General features: G+C 28.1%; 1 long non-coding RNA gene across 1 annotated transcript; it reads left to right on the top strand.

Moving 5' to 3' along the window:
* Positions 1–3061: 3061 nt before the first annotated feature.
* On the top strand, positions 3062–3885 carry LOC112598622. Its single transcript, XR_003114900.1, has 3 exons — positions 3062–3163; positions 3595–3737; positions 3801–3885. It is a non-coding gene; the product is annotated as an uncharacterized LOC112598622 (long non-coding RNA).
* Positions 3886–21092: the final 17207 nt, after the last annotated feature.

Genomic DNA, 21092 nt, shown 5'->3' with positions numbered 1-21092 from the left:
AGTAGATGTTTTTTAATCTGTAAATAAATACGTAATACTAAAATTATACATTTAATAGAACAAATAAAAAACAATTTTTTAACGTATAAAATAAACTTAAATAAAAAAAATAAATACAGAAACAAAAAAAAAATACTTATTAATATTTCTAAAAGTATTCGCTGTCTAGTGATATAAATTAAAATTTTATATTTTTTTGTGTTTTAACGTACAAGGTAATTGAGCTATTATTAAGTATCAATGAACACTAATTAAACCGTCAAATTACTGTAGATCATTTTAGATTTTAGCTCATTATATACAAATAATATAAGTAATTGATATAGAGTAAATAATTTTTATAGAATACATAATTAAATAAATATTTAAAAAAGCAATTTAAAGTATTTAGTACAGGCATAATGATCGTAACAAAAACCCTAACATACCACATAACAATATCGTAATAATTACTAATTAATAAAAATAAAAAATAAAATACTGACTAAAATATATTATTTTACGTTTATTAATTACAATTCAGTATTTAATTTAGTATACGTAACTTAAACTGAAGTAGGTACCTATTGTTTTATCGTTTACATTATACTTATAATTTACCTATATACGAGATGTATATCAAGGCTGGAGACGTTATACAATGCTTAAAATAAACTATTGAAATTATTTTATCGTTGTCCACGTGTATTTGAATTTTGAACGCTGCAATAATAAATTTTTATATCTCAAGTCCAAATTTATAAGAAATATAAAGTTTTAAGGTAACACCATAATATTATCTCTCAATTAAATTAAATTTTTTCTACATTCCTCATTAAGTATATTTCTAACTAACTTTAACATATTGTTATGACTAGCGTCTAGTAAAACTTGATGAAAAAAGCTAGATTATGTATCATTGATATCATCATAGACCATAATTATTTGCACCTATTCTAAAACCTAATGTTTTCATTTTTGAAAAGTTTGTTACACAACTATTACTAGTCACCTCATAGACTCTTAAACCAACTGCGCAGCAGTTAAGAAAATGGCAGATTTAATTATTAGTTCAGAATGAACTTCTCTATTATCTTTTAAAGTATACTTTATGAGTTCCTCTATATTTACCACTATCATTAAATATCACCATAAAATAAACTGGAGCTTTCGTGACAGTCTTATTTGTATACTCTTAGTATCTAAATGATTAGCAAAATCACAATACACAACTAATGATTTACTTTTAGAATTTCGTAATGCAACTTGATATTTTATACTCATTATTCATTAAATATAAAATTACACTGTTTATGAAAAGGTTTCTAGGGCACATTAAACTTCCTTGAAAAATACTGGCTCGTAGTTAATATAAAAAGTCCAATTCCATTTTGCAACAGTCACGTTTGAATGAGCTTATATATTGACCCAAAAAAAGTGAAATATTAGTGATAAAATATTATTAAGTTAAATTAAAAATTATTTAAAGTGCAACATTTAAATAGTATTTTTTTTAATTAGGTGAGTACTTGATGATATATACAATAAAAAATATGAATATTAGGTAGGTACTAACGCTGCACACAGCATTCATCAATTAGAAAAGTTGTTTTCCACGTTATTATATTGGTAGAGTGTATAAATATGTATAATATATGGGTACCGCATTATTATCTCTTTACTTGGACTGAAATATTGTATAAAAAATAAAAAATAATAAACCGATAGAAAAATCGTCCTGTTTATTCAATTTCTCGTCGTTTGTGCACCACGTATAGTGTATACCTATAGTATATTAGTATATATAACTACCTATAGTATGTGTACCTACATAATATTATAGTAGTGTCGTCGACCATTCACGTTTACATTGGTTATGCAATGGATTTATGATAATTTACGATACCATCGACTTATTTATACATGCGCACATATCCCGATCAACATGAATGACAGTCGTAATAGCACATAGCTGCAGCGCAGCGCAACACTCGCCACTCGCGGCTATCCGTAAATGAATCTCGGCCATTTTTCACTTTGTGGTTTTACACAATTTTACAATTATTATAAGTACCTATATGACAAATGGACGAATGCTGTTTTTTGAGGCCTGTGCCTCAATCTAAATAGATGAGTGGGTCGAGAGCGATCGGATGCTTAAGACTAAAGATCAGAAAATTTAAAGTAATACACTATAATAACTAATAAATTAGCTGGTATTACATTTAACTTAAAGTAAAATTTATAAAAGTGTAGAATATTATAGTATACTTTATCAGATACTTCTAAACATGACCTATGATATAAGCAACTATGAGTTATATTATGCTTATTGTAAGTTAACTGTTATAGCATATATTATATTTAGGTAATTGCCTGTATTTGTTGTGTGATATTTATATGAAATTACCTATTTGGCTCACATTCGGAACATTTTACAGTATAATATTTTTGGAAGCATTATAATAATGACGCTTTTAAAATATTTAAGTTATGAGCTATTTCTGTAATCTGAATCAGAAAGATTGAGAGTAATAAAGTATAAAAATAAGTATATATAAAGAAAAATAATTTATGTACTGTAACTCAAATGGTTACAATAAATTGAATTTATTTAAACTCCTCAAAACTATTTATTAATTACTATATATAATCATAATATGATAATTTCAGTAAAAATAAGTGTAAAAGAAATTATAATACGTAGGTATCTAAGTATAAAAAAATACTTGAGCATCACCCAAAAAGAAGTTCTACACCTCACTGCAACAAAAGTCTCATGCTCCTCTATGTAAGTAATAATCAACTGTTTTGAAAATGTATTATTATGAATAGAATAACCTATTTATTCGTTTAAAGTTTTAAAATTGGCAAGTCAATCTTTCAACCTGAAAATGTAAAATAAACGAATGATAAAAAAAAAATGGTTTTACTAATAAACATTTAGATTTTCGAAATTTTTGTTTTTTTGAATATAACATATGGCTCTTCTGTCAACGTTAAAGCTATTTGTGAATATTTTTTTGGTATATCTACGAATCATATACAAACTATATATTTTTGATTTTACAGACTTCGAGTATAATGTATACTATTGTAACAATAAACATGGAAAATTCGTGTGTTTATTCTACTGCAGTTAATTTAACTAAGTCGATGAAAAGCTAGATGACGCGTCATGTAGGTATGTATTTTTTTTTGTTTTTTTTAGTTTTATAACAATACATTCCGTTAAATAAAATTTTTGCAACAAGCACAATATTAATACTGTGTGTATATAATTTAATGTAAAATTAAATAATAAATTAAATTAAATTAGCTTAATTTTAAGAAATAGAGAGCTTGGTTAAAGGAGCAATACGGTTTTAATAGTCTAGATAGATGCTCAGATTTTTAATGTAAAAGTATAGAACGGTATGAGACATAAAGACCTTTAATCGTAATTTTTGTTTTTATTAAACTACGCAGCGCTTTGATTAAGAGAAGTTAGCAAAAAATGTATTTTTATTTAACTATGATTGAGTTTTGAAAATTGAATATCAATTTTTCTCGATGAGTTTAAAATAAATAATAATAATATATCTATATTATAATATGTAATTATTTTTAATGTAGTTTACCCCTGAGATGCAAGAGGAATCTTACAGAACATTTTATTAAAATACCATACATTCTTACAATTATTTTAAAACTATTGTACAGACACAAAGATACAACTTAAAAACAAAACATTCTATTTCATACAGAATGCTTGATCAGTAAGTGAACACTCTATAATTAATAACCATATAATTTTAACTAACATTTATTTTATTTGTTAGTAACTTCAGTGACGCATAAATTCTGATTATATGTACCTGTTCCGACTATACCAATATAAAATATAAAGTTTCCGACTCATTAATAATTATTATATTTTATTTTTGAGTACCTATATTCACATTATATATCAATTACTTATTTCAAACGACGAAAAGGTATAATTAAAAGTTACACAGTCCGTTAATGTATAATAATATGAAGTTAACTGATTTCATAATATATAAGCACATTAACTAAGTAGTTAAAAATTTAATTTTGTGATTTTTAAATTTAACTAGTTAGTTGATTTTCTAATTATTTATCTACTAACATGTTAGTAAAATAACGTATTATAAAATACTAATATTAAGTTTTTATATTCGTATGTGAAAACCGTGATAGGCGTATATTATATTGTAGTAAAACTAATATCTTTCAAAATTAATTATTACGTGGGATGATTCATTTAACGTAAAGGTATTACCTTAGTTTGATATTGGTCAATCGACAAACAATACCAATCCATAAAAAGGTCGGTAAATATCAATGAAAAGTATTTATCATAAAATCAATCGATGATGACGAATCAGTGTACCTATACTAGTTAAAAACGGTCATTATTACTTTAGAAAATGTTTTATTCAAATAACTTTAAGCCGCTATTAAACAATTTTTTTTACTATTTTGAACGACAACATATATTTTTAATTTAATATTCCAGAACAGAATATTATATGAATTATTTCTATCTATGAAAATCATATTGTTGACAAGTAGTTTATTAGTTATAACATATTATAATTATTTGAAGCTTAAATATAAATGAAACCAATATTTTTGGGGTAAATACCTCTGTTTAAAAATAAAATGAAAATATTATAAATCTGTTCCACTTATCATAACTTTAAAATTTGAAATTTAAAATACTTTCAACTCATAAGCAATTAGTTCAAAATTCGATATTTATTTATTGAAAGACTTCAAAATATATGCTGCTGTAAAATTCTAAAGATTAATAACAATAATGCTAATAATAAGTGTCTTATGTTAAATATAGATCACTCAGTATATTTTAATTTATGAACTTTTGAATTGTATTGTTGTTAATCATCAAGTACCTACGTATTATTCAAATATGCTCTAGAAAATCGTAAGACTAAAAAATCATAAAATATACACTAAATATTATTATAACATGTTTTTTAATATTTTTCTTGGACATTTTTTTCCTTAGTCTTCAAACTAATTTTTAGCTTACTTAGCAATAATAAATAGAATAGCCCACAAAAATCATGCCAACGTAACTATAATTTCCAAACGTTATATACAACGTATATAAAACAGCCATTTTCACATCTTGGATACTTATATTCACTATAAGTATATTATATTATAATACGTTTGGTTTCACATACAGCAGCTAGGAAAGTGCGCGCGCGTAGCACGCGGGTGTACAATATATAGGTAAATACATGCAAGGTACATAATATAATTGATAAGACATCTCCAGGTGTAACTGTGTATGCTTATAGAGGTATATATTATCATCACGTTGACGTTGGCGAACTACTTTCATATTATAATACGTATAATATACGAAATGCGCGTTTAACGACTCGTTTCCTGCTAGGCGGACGCATATATATATATATTTGTGTGTGTATCGTTTTTAAGTGTAATTAGTGGTGATGCGCGTCGATTCGTAATCGGAGTGACTGCTGCCGAGTATATGTACAGGGTAATTCATCAAGCATGCACCCATTCGCTCCTTTTATAATGAATTGGTTTTTAACCTGTTGAAATGTGTATAGTAAGGATAATAGGATAATAGTCTTTAAAAATGGTTTTATAAAAATATAAAATAAATATAACATTAGATCTAGCATTTATTATACTTAAATCATTTTTAAAAGTAATACATTTTGATAGATCATTATAAATTATTTATTTTATTATGGAAATTACATCATTGTTATACATACACAAATAGTTAAAATAGCTCGAAAAATACTCGTCTGAATTTTGATATTTTAAAGAAAATTAACCGTCTAAATCATAGTAAAAAAAGGGGTTCATATTTGAAAGACAGATGTGAGTCTTTCTATAAAATCCTTCTTTAATGGTACGAAAATCTCAAAAATTTAAAAATTTAGTCTTTAAGTACCTTTACTTAAAAATTTCATTCTATTATAGAAGAGAAATGGGTTGAGCATGCTTGGTACGTATCACCCTGTATATAAGTACACATTTAATAAACCTATACAATCATGTGTATGTGTGTGTGCGTAGGTATATACTTGATTTTACGTCATGTTCATTTCGTGCAAACAATGTTATAAGCTTTCCGACGATTTGTACGACCAGACATATTATGCGTTTATATATATGTTATGCACATGCGATTTCAAACGCTGCGAACGACCGTAAACGCAGATAATATTATTATAAATAGTATATATTATATTGTGATGTAGGTGCTCACCTGCTGCAGCGGCACAAAGTATACAAACCGAATCCGGAATCGCGTGTGTTTTAATAAGAGCCGTGACGACCCGTCCGTCGGAGGAAAACGGTAATTTCTTCTAACGTACGAATCCGGTGTATTAAAAATGTATTCCAACTGAAATACTGTAGAACTAGATTCTATGCTGCTTACTATACAATATAATACTAGAAATGTTTATGTTTAAGGTATATTCACATTTTTATTAAGTATTTGTGTTCCAAATATTATTAGGTTTAAGAAAAATAATAATGACAAAAAATAGTTTCTGTGATACAATTGATTTTCCAATGACTTATTATAATAATGAACAAAAGATAACATTAAATATAGCTAAAAAATTAAAGCCAAATTAGAAGTCAATTTTTGAAAGTTACACAGTCACTATACTATATAAAACTATTGCCTACTTAAAATCATGAATAACTTGATTTTTTAGTTATTTTTAAATTGTTCATCAATAAAAATATTTCCATAAATTTAAAAGGCTTAATAATTTAAAGCACTGTTCTGTTCTTTTAAATTTTTAATATAATAGGAGTAATTAAGATATATAAAGGTATGATTATTAATTAATTCAAATTCTTTCGATATTTCTCTTTCTCTCAATCAACCAATGCAAATTCATTAAGTGGCCAAAAATATGTTTTTTCAAAACTTTCGTATAATCAAAATTTAAATTTTTCATCAATCGCACACAATAATATTTTCTAAGCATTTAGATGCATTTTTAGGGATAATCATAGGTCCATAGCCTACATATCTCAAACCTATGGTGTGTTCCGCGTCATAATAAAAAAAATTTTCGAATTGTAAAATTTATTTTTTATTTTGTTATAATTCAAAAATGAATAACTGTAGATATTTGAAAAGTCAAAAAGTTTGAAAGTTTAATTCAATGTTTCTTATAAGTTTTTATTAACGTAACCCAACCTGACAAACCGTCTCGTTTTGAAATTTTTTTGTATATAATGATTTATGAGTAAATTATAATTTAACCAATCTATTTCAGTAACCTATTCAATGACAAGTTAAACTCGACTTAACTATCTTCTATTGTACAGTAAAGCAGTTATCTGTGTTTTCCCTTTATTTCATTAAATGTTCCGTTTTTGGTTACAGTAAGTGAAACTATCTGATAGTTAACTTTAATTTACCAATAAATTTCTTATGTGTTTTAAATTTATTAATAAATATTAAAGTTCTATAGAAAATTTTGTCATTTAAATAATTTAGTACATCATTGATGGTTAGGCCGTTTTAAATTATAACTCAAGGTAGTTTTACTTCTCATGTTGGTCTATCTCACTGCATTGGCAACGATATTTTTCGCAATGAAATTAATTTTTCTTGTAGAGGGTGGTAGATATAACATACAAATTTCAATCAAATAAATAGAATTAAAACTCAATAATGTACTATTAAAATAAAAGAATTTGTACCGGTACGAAAAAATACTTGACAACACTAATACTAATTGCACATTGCAATCAGAGTTTGAAAAAATCATAAAAAAATTAAAATTTGATTTTGAAAATCTATATTATTTTAAATTATATCCAAAACCGGTTAGCATGTGCAATATACTTCTTAACTGTTGAGACCTAGTTATTTATTCAATTAATTTTATATTGTGTACAAAATCTTAGCAGTGTAGGTCCCGATGTAGATACGCTAGACGCTACAGTGCGTAATCTCGCGATAACACCTATTATAAATTATCATAATATATTAATTATTAGTAGAGAACTCAAACGATGATCGTAGGTGTGTTATTAATTAAAAAAAAATAAAAATACGTTTGTACCTTGTTTTATAATAACACAGTATATGTAATATGTGTAAAACTATTATTATTATTTTTTATTCTTAAATAATATACATGATTTCAACAGTACTGCGGCAGTGAAGCAAGGGACGACCGGTAACCGAGTATGCGGTAGGGGGAATGCAGGGGGATGCATTTCTTTTACGTTATTATATAATGGCCCATCGTCGTTCGTAGACTTGAATCAGCTCTTACGGTAAAACGCATGCACGCACGCATACACATACACACTCACACACACAAATACATACTGGAGGATATTATAAGTTTCCAATGGGCAGACACGCCGCGCAACCGAGCAAAACGGAAAAGCTGCTGCACAAGGAACACACACGAGCGCGCCATGCCGTATTTATAATATTTATCGAAGAGGCGGTGCAGGTGGTAGTTGTGGAGGTGGACCGAACCACCTATGTATTAATATACCTATATAAAATTATATTGGATAGAGACCGCCGGTTGCTTCTAGGCTATATAATATTATACAGGGTGATTCGCCCCAATCATGTCAACCCAATTTTGTTGTTGAATTTAATGATAAATGTAATTCAATTATTATTTTGTAATTTTTTAAGCAGTCTGAGGTACTTATGAGGATTATGTATACAATTGTTTAGATTTTTGTAATTAGTTGTATGAGTAAGAAGTGTCCTGTGGTGGTAAAAATCTATTTTTTTTAACAAGAACCGTTTTTATTCTCTGTATAAATTGTTAAAAAGATAAGATTTCCAAAAATGTCTATACGTATATCTAAATGAGTACTTAAAGTTCCAGAGTTTTAAAAATACATCTTAATATATACAGATAAAAGTTCTTAAAAAAATATAGTCTTATATAAAAATAAAATATATGAGATATTAGATTTATAGAGTTAATTATTTTAAGAACATTTTTTAAATTATAAAATGCTGATAAATCAATATTAATTATACTAAAAATTTTCAATCATCATATTTTTCAACGTTAAACGCCACTTGTCCGAATTTCAATTTCGATGCCCATCAACTGTTTCAAAAATATCATCCAAATAACAGTTTTCTGGAAAAGGAGAAAATTCTAGTCTGAAAAAATAAATCGATGTCAACATTGAACATTACCTGAAATAGTATATAATAATTAGGTATTTGAGGACATTCAGGCCTCTAAATATATTTTTATTTAGCATACTAACGTAACGCACTAAAATATTTTATATTATTAGTTATTACTATAATATTATGTATAAGTAATTCATATAATACTTTAATAATTATAGTATTTAATCGAGATTGCACTATATTTAATAAAATATATCAACTGGAGAAATTTAGGTATATTAAAATAATAATATTTATTCCGACAACGAAATATAAAATGTAAGCAAACATTATTAGTTGCTAGCTCATCTGATAAGCATATGTTTGAATACGAATGGATCGTGTTCATTTAGCAAGAGCGGAATTAGAAAGAAAATATTATGTAATACTTGTAAAAAACATTATTAATTATAGTTGCTAAAGTTAATAAAATTATATTTAAATTAATAATATATTTACGTAATAAAAACATTACCTATAATTATTATTGGACTGCAAGTTCCAAAATTGTCGTGATTTAATGGTACGATTAAATTATTATTTATTATTCATGGTTTATAACAATCCAGAGGTTGAAATATTTGCTTGTATTAATTTTAAACACATATAAATAAATAATTTAATATTTTCCATTCATAATTTTGAGCTTAAAATTGTAAATACATTAGATTTATATTATTATACATTTGTTGTTTATTTAGAATAACTAATTTCGATCAAAAAGTCATTATAGTATTAGCATTGATTAAATATACTAGTATATTTAATCAATGGTATTAGATAAAACATTAAAATACAGCTCCACACCGAAATACGTACCTACCATATTATGAAAAAGCCGTTTGTGCTTGAACTAATAATTATGAACTCATCTGTAAGCATTTTGATATCAAACATAATATTTTTTAATCAATTCGGTACCAATAAAACAATTTTCTAACTCGATGGAAATATATTGCATGCGTTCGAAGACATTTTAAGTTTGAGTCAAAATACAACTGTATACCAACATATTATGTCGTTTAGTATAGCTGTCGTCTCGTTCCAAAAAGCTGGTACCGAGCACACGCGCGAGACGAACCGTATAGGCGTGATTTAAATATTTTTCAACTAAAAGAACGCGTGGCGAACGTGTGGGAAAAATTCAGGTCTCTGTACGACCACATAGTTGAACTATCTTTCGAAAAGCTCCCCGTTGCGGAAGGCGCGGTCGAGATTATAACTAAAACGGTCCCGCCAAAAAAAAAAAAAAAAAAACCCTAGCTGAACTGCCCGAGGAAAAATTTTGACTTGAGCGCGTGGTCGACGTCGAATCACCCTGTACAACATTAATATCGTGTGTTGTTGTCGTTGTTATTATCGTAACGTCATATCCACCGCACCGCCGCCGATGCCGGTGCTTCTGCACAGTGACGCTAATTGCGCCGATATACGCGTTCTGGTCTGGTTCATAGGGGGGAACCACGGGTTCGTGGTCTTCACGGTTCCCTAGGTTTCTGTCGCGCTTCGCGTGTCCTCTCCTCCTAGGCGAGCAGCACATATTATATGCGCGTTCTCCTCCATAGCAGATATTATGTTATGTGTGTGCCGGCCGCACACGCGTGCGCGCCATCCGAACGTGGCCAGCGCGTCGTCCCGCCCCATCACCCCTCAAAAACCTTACCGACGTATAGGTCGGGTGTAGGGAGGTGCTTGTGCCACCGACGTTGAACGCGCGCGCGCTCGAGACCGCCCGCCGTGAGTCTTGTATGCATACGCTGCGGCGACTTATATACGTGTCGCACCATTCGTATAATACCAAAATGTATAAAATCGATAATTATATTTATATTTTATTATTATTTTCATTTTCTCCTCTTCTCGTAATATGGCCTGACCACTATTGTGTCCTTTGGCCCTTTATAAAGTTTGTTACAGGTGCTAGTTCCAATACATATCGTACAACTCTTTGTTATATTTCCTCCGCCGGTTCCCCGTTATTTTATCACAGATAGGAACACATATTTTCCTCCATAATCTGTTCTCAAAGTCCTTCTCGAGTTTCTCTCTGATTATTTGGTGGTTAATGTCCGACCTTTGCAGCCAAAACTAAACTGCAGTTAGAATATAGGTAACGTTGAAATGGATAAACCACTAGGGAAAAGACCTAGAGGAAAACCTAGAAAAATACGAAATGACGTGGAAAATCTAAAAACCCTAGAAGTTGTGGACTGGAGAGAAGCAATCCAAGATAGAGATAGGTGGCGAAGTATAAAGCAATGGCAGAAAAAACTCTTAGAGAGTAAACATTTTGCGTCAGATGAAGATTATTTGAGTTTTCGAGGGGCTCCCGGGCTGGGCACTATTTTTCTCCAGTTACTTGGTATCTTATAGTATACGGCAGATATGGTCTGGTGTCCTGACCGAATAATCAGTACAGGTATACCATAATATTTAGGAGGTATTACGCATGGATCTCATTTGCGTGCAGTTTATTTTATATAGGTGTAGACGTTCGGCCGAATCGACCTCAAGTGTAGTCTGTTCGTGGGAATAGATTGTGTACCGTTTGGCATTTTGACGAGTGTTTGTACCACTATGAACCGTTTGGTTGAATAAGTATGGATAAGTTTAATAATATAAATGAGTGTATTTGTATACTGTATTTCAATGTGCATCGTCAACTGAACAAATTAAATCACATAATATTTAATTATACAAAATAAATTGATATCGCACACAATATATTACACGATTAACAATTAATATAAACTTTTAATATATATTAGTATAGTATAGTTGTACTGTTGTAGTATATACAGTCAAATATCAACGAAACAAATTACAATAAATACAATAACACATTATGTCATTGATAATTTTTAAGTATCTTGTTGGCCTGGTATTTTAGACCTAACCACTTGATGCGTATTGTAATTGGTCAATATCACCTATTTTGTATACATCCCAAGTCTCTTACACAAACTTATAAATTGATCGCTTAATTTATTTTATATGAAAATAAATATAAATTCATCTTGAAATTATTAATAATTGTTTCGTAATAATTTTATTCGATTTTTCGTGTGTATTTTCAATCGCTTTTCTTTTAGAAGAACGTCGAACTATATATCTACAGCTAAAGATCTCTTTACACTCGAGTCATAATTTTAATAAAACATGAATAATATTCGCCCAAACGACCGCCGCACTTTTATATGATATATAAATTAATTAATCAAATTTGGTGCACTCTAATTCTGATTTAGGACGACCAACGCAAAGTTTGTACGTGTGCGAGTAACATACTAATAAACAATTATACATCTCCAACTACATAATGTATTATAATATTATAAAAATTTTACGCATGCATAACCCGTAATAATGATAAAAATATGTATATGACTTCTCATGAAAATGTGTAATACGACTAAGTAGTGGTAAAAGACGATAATAATATTATATGATCTTTTATAATATTATTTATAGTCCATTATATTATTCTTAATGGTAATTCCTTTTCCGCCGTTTGGCCATTATTGTTTATTATCATCTATCCCATCTTACTTTTACAGTTTTACCGCTTGTAAGACGCTCAAGTAGAACAACAATTTTAATCTAAATTCATATGTGTAAACTGCAGTAAAGGCGCAGTTAAAATTTTAAAATTCAGAGTTTAAATAAAATATGAATAATAAAAAGAGAGAAATGGGGATTGCTAATTCACCAAGTTTTGATGTTTCTGAATAAGAATTAGTATGAATAGTTTTTAATTATTTATAAACTTCGTAGAGTTAACACGTGCCTTACGCATTAATGTATGAAGATAATAGTCCATGACAATGAATTTTGAAATTATGGGACCTGTTATGATTTGAATACTATATTATTTTAATTAATATTATAAACTATAAAAATTTTTCTAGTATAAAAAATACTAAACAGAATATATTTTAACTTTCAAGTATTTTATATTCTATATTTCTATGTAAAATTATTATTTCAAAATATCAGAAATTATTTAATATTTTTTTTCCGTTAAAACCAACAGCAGAAGAGGATTTATGAGAACAATACTACTCCTCAATTATTTAACGTTTACAACTTGATGTACATACATGTATAAAATTGAAAAATGTTTTCTTTTTTTTTTTTAATAATTTTGATTTTAAGGTATAATATATAAAAACTAATAAATTAATACATACAATCAAAACAGTAATTGAACATTTGTATAAGTACATAAACTTACCTTAAACTTATTGGTCAAAAACCTTAAAATATATAGAGTTCCAACAGCTTTAAGTACTTAAAATAACCTTAAGTATTAAAAATTTTATAAAAATCAAAAATGCTTATAATACATTGGGATGGCTCTGTATTTTTCTTCCTTGTGCACTCATCATTTTTTGACTTGAGTTTGACCTGTCATATAAGTATTTTATTTGATGTTTAATTGTCATGATAGGACTAGACTTAAATTCTACCTTGAAAAGCTGAGGATTACGTGGAGGTCTAAGAACTTCTTTTATTACTGGTATTTCATATATCCTCCTTTTTTTCTAAATCGGGTGAACTTTTTAATCAAATTATGTATTCTTGTATATATTTTTTTAATTGTAACAGTCAACAATGTTAATAATTTGTAAATATCAATTGAACTAATATTGTTTATGATAACAGATCTTAATAAATCAAAAAAATGAAAATTAAATAAATGTATTATTAGGACAAAAGCAGCTAAAGGGCGATGTAAGTAGGTATATTTAATTTGACAGTGTGCAGTATCACAATATTCATAATAACAACACTACTACAGCAATACATTATCATCAAGGATCCCAATTTGACTGTACCTACCTAGTACCTACCTATTTTTATTGGTGTACACGATTTGTCAAACGAAAAATCGATATTTGCAGTGACGCTTCGTTTTATGTAAATAGATTAATAAATAAATATTAATATTTAACAAAAAATTATACATAATATATTTATATATATATATATATATGAAGACTGATGAGATATTAAAAGCCTCTCCCAAACGAAAATCTTGCACTTCAGCTGAGATAATATACCTATTATATAACCTGCCTATTATATATATATAATATATTACTAATAAACATAATGTACAAATATTTGTAGTGTTTTAAAGTGTTGTTATCGGGGTGTCAATATATAATGACTCAGTGTCTGCAGTGTACGTATACCACAAAGACCTGACGTATTCAAATGTATAATTTCAAATCCCAATGTCAAATCGTCGTATCTTCTTTACATATACGAGTAATACCTACACCCCTTTTATAAATAATATACTCATATTATCGCCCATATCCACAGAGGATATTAACCCTAACCTAAGACTTAAGAACCATTTATAAATATTATATATAATAAAATAATAATTAGTGTTTCACGCAAACGAACGAAATTGCGTTATTAGTTACAACAACGAACACAATTTATTCGCTAACGGATACTCTTAGAAACTATTTGAACGATTTCAATAAATAAGTTATGTTCGCAGATTTAAGAAAAATTGTTTTTGCTTCTTGTTACGACCTCATAGGTAGGTACGCTGCACGCTACAAGTATACAATGGCTCACATGTGATTTTCGTTTTGACTCACAAAAATCGAATATTATTTTATGTTTATAAATGGCTGCCAATTACAGATTACAATACTATTATAACTATTATAAACATGGCATATTTTTTTAAATATTATTTATGATCCATTATATTATGATACAAACGTTAATGTGTTTATACGAGTAAATAAGAAAAATTTACTATAAACCACTAAAAATGTATTATATATTTATATTTTTTTTAACTATATTACTATAATGTTTACCCATCTTCGGAAATTACTAAACGTGTAATGTAGTCGACTTTAAACTGTAAATATGAATTATTTTAAGAATAAAATTATCGATATAGCATAAAATATGATGCAGTATGCAAATTATCCATGTAATAGGTGCCAGGTGTCTCCTATACTAAAATATCAAAATAATAAATATTTTTGGATTCCGAAAATTACATCCACTATTTATACGCGTATCGTATAAAATGCAGTCGTTCAGACATACGTAAATAGACTATATTGAAGTATAATTTTGAAAATAGAAAAAACCCTTTAAACAATATCGTCGACCATCAATGTCCTTTTAAAACGTTATTCGAACCAACAATACTTTGAGGATTATATCGTGAAAACTATTTCATTGTTTGATATAAGTTTATATTAAATGAATAACAGTCACTGACATAACTCATTTTATTGAAATCAACTTCTTACATATACACACAGCGCGCGCATACTTATTTTTTTCGACTCGTTGGATAAACTAAATACCTAAACTGACTACTGAGCAACACCTAGAATCTAGATAATTGAAATGTTATAAGTTTATTCGTTTATGACAGATATCGTATTTATCTTACGACAGGTTATTGATCTCGTTTACGCATTGGCGACGCCGAAACGGTCGACTCGGTCAAGTTCCTCTGTTGTTCGACCATACGACTTAAAATTATTTGTCTGCGTCTTACGGACAAACAAAACGTTACGGACAATACACGGTGTATAGGCACCTGCTCACATACAAATGTACGGCAGAATCAGCATTATTCCGAAATTATGGCCGATTAAATCAAAATTACTTTAACGACCGCGGTAACAACTAACAAGAGCGAAAACGAGACAAAATATATCGGCGTACTCAGTACCTACCCACCCAGGTACATACCCGTACAACATGATATACTATTCGGCCCTGTTACATTATAATACGTATTACAGTTTACGCGATCAAAACACGTTATTTCCGGGAATCATTTCACGTCGTTTCGCTCGCACGGCGGTTGCCCACAATACGACTCCTGCCCATGTATAATATAATAATAATATGTATAACCATAATATTAATATTATCTACACTAAAATTAAGCGCACGTACGCACACTTATCGTAAATTCAAAAAAAAAAAAAAAAAAAGTCTCAAGTTTTGTGCGGGTCTTAGTGGTCTTACTCGAGAAACGATGAAGAACCTTGGATAAGTATAGGTAGGGTATATACCTATATTATATAGGTACAGTGAACAACACATAACATCGTATCGTGCAGCGAGTGTGTGTTTAAAATATATTTCAGTTCTAGATAATATCTGTTCGGTTCGGGTTGACGAAGACGTTCCATTTCGTGCACAATATTATTGTTGTTTCGTCATAATAAAATAATAAAATTATTCATGAAGCGTTTCTGCCGTTGGTTGAATCGTGTTTCATCTTTCATACTAGTTTTATATATTATTTTTTTATTTTTTTTTTATTGTCTCCCCCATTATATTCTAATGGTAATTGTAACATTATATTCGTTTCGTTTCGTGTACGATTTCCATATATGTTTGAGAATTTTTTTTCATATAAGAACAATATAAACTGGAATCGCCGGATGTATAATAATATATGTTTGCAGCAGTACTGCTTTTGTTATTGACACTTTTTTTATGGGATAATCGCTCGTTCATAATAATAATATAATAATTATTTATACTTTCATTCATCATATTATTATATATTTGCTTGGTAAGGTACCTTTATGCATAGGAATAATAACCGAAGAACCAACCGTCGTAACGGTTTCTTATTTCGTTAACACGTCTTGCAGTGGGCACAATCCATTTATATATAATACAATCCATCTATTTTAAATACTTAGTGTAACTAAATAGTACATCACTGTCATAACACAATGTACAGGTTTACCTACTAGTTTTATGTTTCTCTTTTTAAACGTATTGTTTGACCAAAATTAAAAATATCAAATTAAAGTTAAGCAGACCGTCATTATATTTTAAGGATTGCAGTGGGCAGCGATCAATTTTCATAAATTATATGTAAATATAATATCTATAATATTATCTAGATAAATATATAAACTTATACGCACCTCCTTTAGCAGATTAGCATAAATTTAACCCACATCGAAAATGTATTAAAAATTGAAGCTCTTATTATTGAATATTAAAAATGTTTATTATTTTATGTAATGAGATCAGAACACTCAATAAGCATTTATATCGTACTTTTCAAGTTTTTATTTTAGGCTATTTTAATGTTGAATGATCTTAATTGTTTTTACCAAAATATATTTTAATTAATACACTTTATAGTTATTGAAATTAAATTTATTTTTTTATTAATTTAAATAATTTAAAGTAATAACTAGCTAGGTAATAAGTATTAACTTATTTATTATAGTGATTTATTGTTTCATTAATAAGCAAAATTATGAAATAAGAAACATCATATAAAATGAGCTCGTTTTTAAAAATATATAGAATATTGTTTAACTAAAAAATGTTTATGTAAACTCATTTTTTTCTGAATTAAATAAAAAAAAAATAATTTAACTGATTCTTGATAATTATGGTATCAACAAAATATTATGTCCTATATGTTTATGTATTCATACCTAATTTTTATGTGTGGCCCAAAAGAATAATTATTATTACAAAAAATTTATTATTTTGGGTTTGTATTAGCATCATTTAGTAAATAACGTAACAACCATGTTTTCAATTTCAAAATGTTCAATTATATTTCCTTCGAATTTCTAATGTTTGAAAGATGACTTAGTATTATTACAAACTTAAGTTTTGAAAAACATCTTTTCTGCTAGTAATTTATTTATATTTACGCCATAGTCGCTCACATATTCTTTAAGATCAAGTATTTTTGTAAGTTTTAAATACAATAATATTGTCGTACTATATGACCTATATGACTCAAATATTAGAATCTCGAAAGATTTACTAAACCCAATTTTTCCCTGTATGGCTACGCTACTTAACCTATACTTCAGCAATGTAATTAGGTAAATGATATTTAAAATAAAAGATAGTGCAATTTTTTTTTTAATTAACCTATAGATATCATTATGTAATTGACATTTCAACTGAACGACAAAAATAAATTAAACCTTTATCTGAGCATATATTATGCATATAACACCTATTATAATATTATAGTATTTTCTAACTGCAGATACTAGGGATAATAAGGTGGTGGTTTCCTGTTTCCTTCCACCTCGCAGTTTTGTAACCCTTTAGATGGCTGCCATCTTCACTTACAAATGTTTGGTATGTAGCTGTACCGATCTCCTTAATCTCCACCTACATCCAATACTGGGGAAGCTGCTGCCCTTCCCCAGACCCTTTTGGTCGCCTCTTACGACAAGCAAAGTTATATGGCATACCGTAAAAGTTAGAAGAGCTAAAATGATAGGACATCTACTACGCCATGAGAGTCTAACAAAAACCGTCATAGAAGGCAATGTTGAAGGCCATATAGGAAGAGGAAGATCAAGGATGGAGTATATGAAGCAATTAATGAGTGACATGGGGAAGAATAGTTATAAAAAACTAAAGGAATTGAGTAATGATAGGGAAGCATGGAAAACTGCAGCAAACCAATCTAAGGATTGAAGACAAAAAAAAAAAAAGTATTTTCTAGTTTTTCTATTTATTTTGTAGTTATCCTTATAATTCCCCGCGATGATAGAAACTTGAATTTTGGTTTTGTTCCAGTTCACAGCGCTGTAATTATAATAATTAAATTTAGGTACTTTAACATAAAAAAAATATATGTATAGTACTACAACAACAATAATAATAAATTTAATTTTTTTTAATTAATATTATGCTTTGATTTACGATTTACTTTTGTTTAAAATGCGAGTTTTTGGTTTATACGTCGCGGAAATGTTGCAGGTAATAAAGTGCGTGGGTTGAAATGTGTTTAATTCACATGGTTGGAATTAAAAATTATTCCTCTCTCACTCACTCACTCGCTACGTCAACGGTGTGTAGCGTGTTTTCTATAGTCCATATTAAGCTAATGTAATTGCTTTATTAATAATTGGTACAGCTAAATTGAATACAAATTATAATGCATCATAACAATATTTATTTTCTTCCAGGTAACAGCACGATCACTCTGAGGACCAGTCAAACGTGTTTACTCACACGACGTTGGCTTATACATGGTACTTAAAACGCTATCTATCAATGAAAAATACCTAGTTCCATTCGAAATAATATTGTTTATACGTAACACATTAAGGTACATAGGTACCTTGGTACTATATTACTGAACCAATACTTAAAGAGGGGGTATTAAACCATAAAATAATTTAAAAGTTGACTTTTGTAACTTTTAAACTTAACTAATGAGTAAATTATTACATTTCGTATTAACAAACTACCTAATTAAAGCCAAAAAAATTTAATACACTAAATATTAGTTCTCTGAAAAAATATATTGATCTAAGATACTGTAATACCTGTGCCCCATATACTGATGTTAAAGATTTTTCAGATTCTTATTTAAAAAAATTATTATCTGAGAAAAACCAATTTACCACTAAGAGGTAAATTTAAACTCTAAAAACTTAAAAAAATATCCAATGTAAAAAATGGATCGACACTCGACAGTATTCTAGATAATTTTAAATGTGTTACATTAATATATTATATATTCAAAGTTACAGACTCATAACTAGTAACAACAGAAATTTACCAAAATTGAAAAGGAACTCAAAGTATGAAATTTTTATTTTAACATTATATTCATTGATAAAAAGTAAACGAATATTTTTGATTTCATCAATCATCTTAAAACATATTTTAATTTCATGTATACTAAATTCAACGATTTAATAATGAAAACAAAGATCGGATATTTCTTCTTAAATGTCAACTGTGTAACGACTTAACTATATCCAATTAATATGAAAAATAATAATTAGGTACGTATTAAGATCATATTTATAATATATAGATATATTTAATGTTGACTATAATTAAATTTAATTTGTTTTGTAACGTTGCATACAATAGTTTTAAATAATAATTAACAAATTATTATTTCTATTTCCTTCACTTAATAGTTTAGTTCACATCAATTGACTAAATCACTACAGCTAGTATATAATAAATATGACTTACAGGTATAAAAATAGAATACATTTTAAATAAAATGTTTAGTTCTTGTTTAAAAACATAATCTAAAAATCACTATATCATAAGTGAGTGAGGCCACGAACCTTAGCTAATGATAAAAAAAAAAAAAATTAATTAACTTCTTTTCAACAGAATTTAGCTAATACCTATTTGCCTCCGTGTATTAACTCAAGTATCTTGTTTGTTGTTAATTATTAACTCATGACCTTAAATCTTAAACCCAATTTAATTTTCTCACCAAGTTTAATTGTAGTATTAGTATTTATAATCAATGAAATTTTGGCAGTATTAATATAAAAAGTATCTAACCTACCCATGTTTTATAATTTTTTTTTAGACGTTTTTATTTTTGTTTTAATATTCACTCAAAACAACACCTCGGTGCGCCTTCTGCAGAGTGCATGAGGGCGTTACTCATAATTATATGGTCAGGAATAATTGGGATAGCTTAGGGGTCATCAGCTTCTCGCAAAAATGTCAAGAAAATTGTTTTCGCGATGTGTAGGTGTATCATTAGCCACTATATAACAGTATAAGTACTGCATTACTATGGGATAAGATGATTACGAGGATTTATTAATATTTATTATTTAACACCACTCATCAGTCACTGTACATATCATATTATATTATTATTAATATTGTAGTGTGTATAATAAATAGGTACTGTAACTGTATAGGTTACACCATTGCGTATATGCGTCGTGTGTGTATATATAATAAGTTGCCTCCTATTATATACCTGTAGTAAAAACAATTTCACGCAGATCAGTCATAAATTATCAGCAAATGATTTCAGAGCCAAAACACCTATAGGTACCTATTATATTATGAAACTCGAAGAAAATAGTATTTTTGAGGGCATGTTGTGTAGTCACTTTTT

This window comes from Melanaphis sacchari, unplaced genomic scaffold, assembly GCF_002803265.2.
Source record: "Melanaphis sacchari strain LSU unplaced genomic scaffold, SCAv2.0 Contig0_pilon_pilon, whole genome shotgun sequence".
Taxonomy (NCBI): domain Eukaryota; kingdom Metazoa; phylum Arthropoda; class Insecta; order Hemiptera; family Aphididae; genus Melanaphis; species Melanaphis sacchari.
The sequence above is the reverse complement of the archived record's forward strand: the minus strand, read 5'-3'. Positions and strand labels throughout refer to the sequence as shown.